Below are 5,903 nucleotides of genomic sequence, written 5' to 3'. Positions count from 1 at the left end.
TCTGATAAGTTTGGCATTTTATCTCATATATTTTGTTACTTTTATCGAGAAATAAATACTTTTAAATCCAAAAACACCGTTCTTGTAACTTAACAATACCTCTAAAGTGACTTTTGATACCGCTTTTGGAAACTAGCCATGGAACGCCCATCAAGTGAGTGCGTGTCGCTCGGTGTCGTTCACTTTTGTAGCTAATGTGACTGTAGGGTGAGCCTGTAACATTATTATTGTTGTTGTGGCTGTTGGTGCTGTTTAGCCTAATTATAATTATTATTCATTACATTTATATAGCACTTTTCTGGACACTTAAAGCGCTTTAAATATTAAAGGGGGACATTCAACCACCACCAATGTGCAGCATCCACCTGAATGATGCGACCGCAGCCATATTGCACCACACCAGTTTATTGGTGCAAAGGAGACAACATATGTGTGTGCTTGTTTTGACTATACTTGTAAGGACCAATTGTCCTCACTTATGTGTTATACTTTACAATAGTGAGGACATTTGACTGGTCCCCACTTGTTAAAAAGGCATATAATCAGCCAAAATGTTATTTAAATCTAGTGTGTGAAGATGTTTCTGTAATATGGGTAGGAGCAGAGGCGAGGTTAGGTGATTCATAACAGATGTAAATTATTGACTACATTGTTCAGTTATCTCAAAGTCCAGAGGTGTATATGCATGGTGAGGGGCATCATTTAACAAAAAGTTTTGTTCTGGTATTAATAGTATTTAATCCCTGTCTTCCTTGTGTTCTTACCTGCAGGGAAAGGAAATGCCAGCTTCAGTTGTTTGCTCATTTTGCAAGGTCCAAATATGTATTGATCTATCTTTCATACACATATTTTAGATTTAAAAACCCATCTTGACTGTGGGCTAACATGTGCTTTATGGTAATGAATAATAATAATAAGAATGCGGTTTTATCAGATTTTTGTAGCAGTAAACATCACTTAATGCACTTAGTTACAGTGAATATATATTTGCCCTTAAAAGACAAATTATAAACAATCTTTAAAATGAAGAGTATAGGAAGATATAGAGCCAGTGACATTGTTTTTAATGTTGTTTAGTCAAGTCATCAAACACACAAAACAGAATGACTATATGCTTTACAAAGCAAGCACAAAACAAAACACAAGCATACTGTATATCAGAACTGATATGCATTAACAGTGAAAGACACATTCTCTCAAGTCTCTGTAACTGTCATACAAGGCATGACACATTGGAACAAACACACAAATCTTCAGGATAAACTCTGAATGTTTTCACTTGGCTCCCAGGAGTTCTTCCACTTTTTCCCACTGTAAGACAGCAATAATGTTACTATAGTCACATTGTTTATTGATGTTCATTACTAGGATACAAATATCATCTTGGCACTGTACAATAAGACATGTAGGTTTTAGGTATGCATGCGTTCTATTTTTTTATATTCCATGGGATAATGATGGTATGATCATAATGATGGAAAAATCAATTGACAATTTGACTTTAGTTAAAAATGAATAAATGTTAATGTAAAGTTTATTATGTTTATGTTATTGTGTTTATATAAATAAATGTTTTTTGTTGTTGTTGTTAATTCTGTTCTGTCAATTTTCTACAGTACAGTAAACATCAGATAAACTGCATACCATCCAGAGCAAGGATGCCACTGAACCAACACCTCCGTATGGCCCTTAGCAAAAACAAAAAGAAACAAGGAGAAGTTAATGACATTATTTTAACACATACAGTATAAGTTACACTTTGACTAACAATAATACTGCTAAATGGTAAAGACAACATTAAATCCAAGTGAAATCAAACAAAGTAATATTATTAGTCAGTGGGACTAAGTGTAACATAATAAAACTAATGGGTTTTATAAAATAAAACTTATGGGATATATAAAACATGGGACCTGCAGTTTTAAAAATATTACTTTTCAAAATCCATAGTTGAACATTTTAACATGAATTATTTGAATACCTAAACCCTACATTATTATTTAGTATATTTGGCAATGTTTACAACACACAGCAATTTGATATTGTTATTGTCAATGTGTTTTTTTTCCTTTTTGAAACAAACCTCCCTGATTCTTTTCCTTAATATTTTTTTCTAGGGGAAACTGGTTGATTCCTCATGCATGGGACATTCTGAAACAAATTAAAGGATGGTTATTATTATTTGTAACAGATATAAGTAAAACATAAAGTCCAACAAACATCTTAACATTACCATGAGTGTCATGGATAAAGAAAAATTTTCAAAGGACAATTAGTGTCAGGAATCGGATACACAAAACACGAACCCAGATGCGGACGTAACAAAAAAGGAATTTATTACAAAAACAGGGGAAAAAACAGGAACAAAACCCACGAGGGGGCAAAACAAGACAAGGGCAACAGCACTACACGAAACTGACACTAAACTAACAATACTAACATTAAACTTTTCAAACACAAAACAGATCTAGACTAGGATAAAATACAAAAACTTACAGGAACCGACAGGGCATAAGACAAGGCATGAACCAAGGCAGGAAACAAGCATGGGACAAGACGAACGTGCACTGGACAACAAACACAAGGACTCTTAAATAGGGAGAAAGTAAATTACATACACCTGAAAATAATCACGAGTAAGGGATCGGGGAAAAAGTGACGAGACCCGGGAAATGCGTGGTCGGAATAAACCAATACTACAACCACACATTTCCCACATAGAACATATGTACTGTCAGAACCCTGCCATGCTAAACTAGATTAAAATACCAACAGGATCCGGCAGGATTCTGACAGTACGCCCCCCTCCAAAAGGCGGCTACTAGACGCCTTTGAGGGGGAACACTAAACATTGGACAAGACAGACTGCATACAAGACATGACCCATGAAAACAAAACAAAGACTAACAAGGGCAAACAGGCAATAACAACAGTGGGGTTGGGGTGAGACAATAAAAATAATAAACAAGGGAGGGGGGGGTGGGGGAACACAAAAGTTCATAGGAGGTGGTCCAGGGTGGGAAAGGAGTCTGGGTGAACTTGGGGAGAGTCCTGGAATGTTCATGGCCAAAAATGGCAAAATCTGGCTGGGGTTGCGCTGGCTGCGCCCACGGCTGGGGTTGCGCAGGCTGCGCCCACGGCTGGGGTTGCGCCGATGTCTGCGCCCACGGCTGGGGTTGCGCCGATGTCTGCGCCGACGGCTGGGGTTGCGCCGATGTCTGCGTCGACGGCTGGGGTTGCGCCGATGTCTGCGTCGACGGCTGGGGTTGCGCCGATGTCTGCGTCGACGGCTGGGGTTGCGCCGATGTCTGCGTCGACGGCTGGGGTTGCGCCGATGTCTGCGTCGACGGCTGGGGTTGCGCCGATGTCTGCGTCGACGGCTGGGGTTGCGCCGATGTCTGCGTCGACGGCTGGGGTTGCGCCGATGTCTGCGTCGACGGCTGGGGTTGCGCCGATGTCTGCGTCGACGGCTGGGGTTGCGCCGATGTCTGCGTCGACGGCTGGGGTTGCGCCGATGTCTGCGTCGACGGCTGGGGTTGCGCCGATGTCTGCGTCGACGGCTGGGGTTGCGCCGATGTCTGCGTCGACGGCTGGGGTTGCGCCGATGTCTGCGTCGACGGCTGGGGTTGCGCCGATGTCTGCGTCGACGGCTGGGGTTGCGCCGATGTCTGCGTCGACGGCTGGGGTTGCGCCGATGTCTGCGTCGACGGCTGGGGTTGCGCCGATGGCTGCGTCGACGGCTGGGGTTGCGCCGATGGCTGCGTCGACGGCTGGGGTTGCGCCGATGGCTGCGTCGACGGCTGGGGTTGCGCCGATGGCTGCGTCGACGGCTCTGGGCGCTCTGGCGGCTGCGTCGACGGCTCTGGGCGCTCTGGCGGCTGCGTCGACGGCTCTGGGCGCTCTGGCGGCTGCGTCGACGGCTCTGGGCGCTCTGGCGGCTGAACCAGACTCCCCTTCCTCCTGTTCTTCCTTCGGGGTCGCGGAGCAGATAGAGGATGTGGTGGTGCTCTTAAGTCGGAGGAGGACCCCCCAGATGAAGACTCCCAGGAGATCCTCCTCTCACGCTTCCCTCGAAGGGACAGAGGCGGGGAGCGACTCTCTGGAGCCGGAGGAGAGAGTTCAGGGTCGCCGAACCCCCACATCCCAACGGTCCTTCCCTCTCGGATGGACGATAGTCGATGGGGTTCGGCGGTTCGGGTCGGGTTCCGCCTGGTGTTGACCTCGGGTCCGCATACGAGCGGGTCAAAAAACTCGTAACCCGACTCGTATGCGGGGCGGCAACCCTTTCCCCGTCTCGCCAGGCGAGTACCGGTGAACATGTCCGCTGGGTTCTTTTATGGCACGTTCGTTCTGTCAGGAATCGGATACACAAAACACGAACCCAGATGCGGACGTAACAAAAAAGGAATTTATTACAAAAACAGGGGAAAAAACAGGAAAACAAAACCCACAAGGGGGCAAAACAAGACAAGGGCAACAGCACTACACGAAACTGACACTAAACTAACAATACTAACATTAAACTTTTCAAACACAAAACAGATCTAGACTAGGATAAAATACAAAAACTTACAGGAACCGACAGGGCATAAGACAAGGCATGAACCAAGGCAGGAAACAAGCATGGGACAAGACGAACGTGCACTGGACAACAAACACAAGGACTCTTAAATAGGGAGAAAGTAAATTACATACACCTGAAAATAATCACGAGTAAGGGATCGGGGAAAAAGTGACGAGACCCGGGAAATGCGTGGTCGGAATAAACCAATACTACAACCACACATTTCCCACATAGAACATATGTACTGTCAGAACCCTGCCATGCTAAACTAGATTAAAATACCAACAGGATCCGGCAGGATTCTGACAATTAGACTTTTAAAAAGTTGTTAATGTAATCATTTTATTGCTTTTACCCAAAACGGCTTACATATGAAGCACTCAGATCAAAGAGGCAACAAAAAGGACAAGCTTGTGTTAAAATAAATAGATAAATAAATAAATAAATAAATGTTGCAATATGTGCAAAAGAAAATATTACAATATGTACATTTGTAGAATTCAAAAACAGTCCTTTTCAAAAAAACTATGAGAAATGCATTCTTACAGTTGTCAAAACTGTTTCACAGTGCAAAATCAAGCATAGTTTTTATTTATATGTCAAATAAATAAAACAAAAATCAACAAATCCACACATACCTTTAGGGTCTGCTTTCCTCTTTATTTGTCCTTTTTTCTGTGAGGAAGATACTGGGCTTAGACTGCCTAGCTCAGTAGAGAGTTTAGAACAGGTAGAAAGGGTAGAGGGTGGTGGCAGAGGAGAAGCCGGGGAAGAAGATACAGAACTAGACTGAGAGGACATAAAAACAGGATGAGTCTGGGGGGACACCAGAGGAGCGATGGATAAAGGCATAGGAGAGGGGGTGGTAAAGGAATCAGAAGAAGCCAAAAAGGAAGATGCAGGAGGAAGGAAAAAAGTGACAGGCTCATGCGTAAGCTCTGAATCAGAGTCTGCTGTGGAGTCTGCGTGCTGTTTGTTGCAGAACTCTCTACCATGCTGCTTGCTTCTTTATCTGTGTTAGCCACTGTTGGAAAAATACAATTGTGAAAGATTATGTAATCAACACATTTTAAACAAATCTATTTAAAGTCTGGAATACACTATACAATTTATAACCTCTTTCCAGGCACAAGAAACTAAAATGCTTAGGAGACACCTAAACAATGAAAACAATTTCACAGACAGGGCTTAGACCAGGGGTCTTCAAGAGTTTAGCTCCAACTTGCCTTAGCAGACCTGCTTGAAAGTTTCTAGTACACATAATTTTATCAGTTTAATCCGCTTACACGCTTCCTATCCCTACCGTGTCTATATATTATAAATATAAATATAAATTTCT

The 5,903-nt window shown here is 43.2% G+C and overlaps 1 long non-coding RNA gene across 1 annotated transcript; it reads right to left on the bottom strand.

Annotated features, from left to right (window-relative positions):
• Nucleotides 1–1,062: 1,062 nt before the first annotated feature.
• Nucleotides 1,063–5,540, bottom strand: LOC135758131 (uncharacterized). Its single transcript, XR_010536428.1, has 4 exons — nt 5,203–5,540; nt 2,084–2,151; nt 1,645–1,688; nt 1,063–1,311 (listed from the first exon to the last, which is right to left on the bottom strand). It is a non-coding gene; the product is annotated as an uncharacterized lncRNA (long non-coding RNA).
• Between the last annotated feature and the right edge of the window lie 363 nt (nt 5,541–5,903).

This window comes from Paramisgurnus dabryanus, chromosome 14, assembly GCF_030506205.2.
Source record: "Paramisgurnus dabryanus chromosome 14, PD_genome_1.1, whole genome shotgun sequence".
NCBI lineage: Eukaryota > Metazoa > Chordata > Actinopteri > Cypriniformes > Cobitidae > Paramisgurnus > Paramisgurnus dabryanus.
The sequence above is the reverse complement of the archived record's forward strand: the minus strand, read 5'-3'. Positions and strand labels throughout refer to the sequence as shown.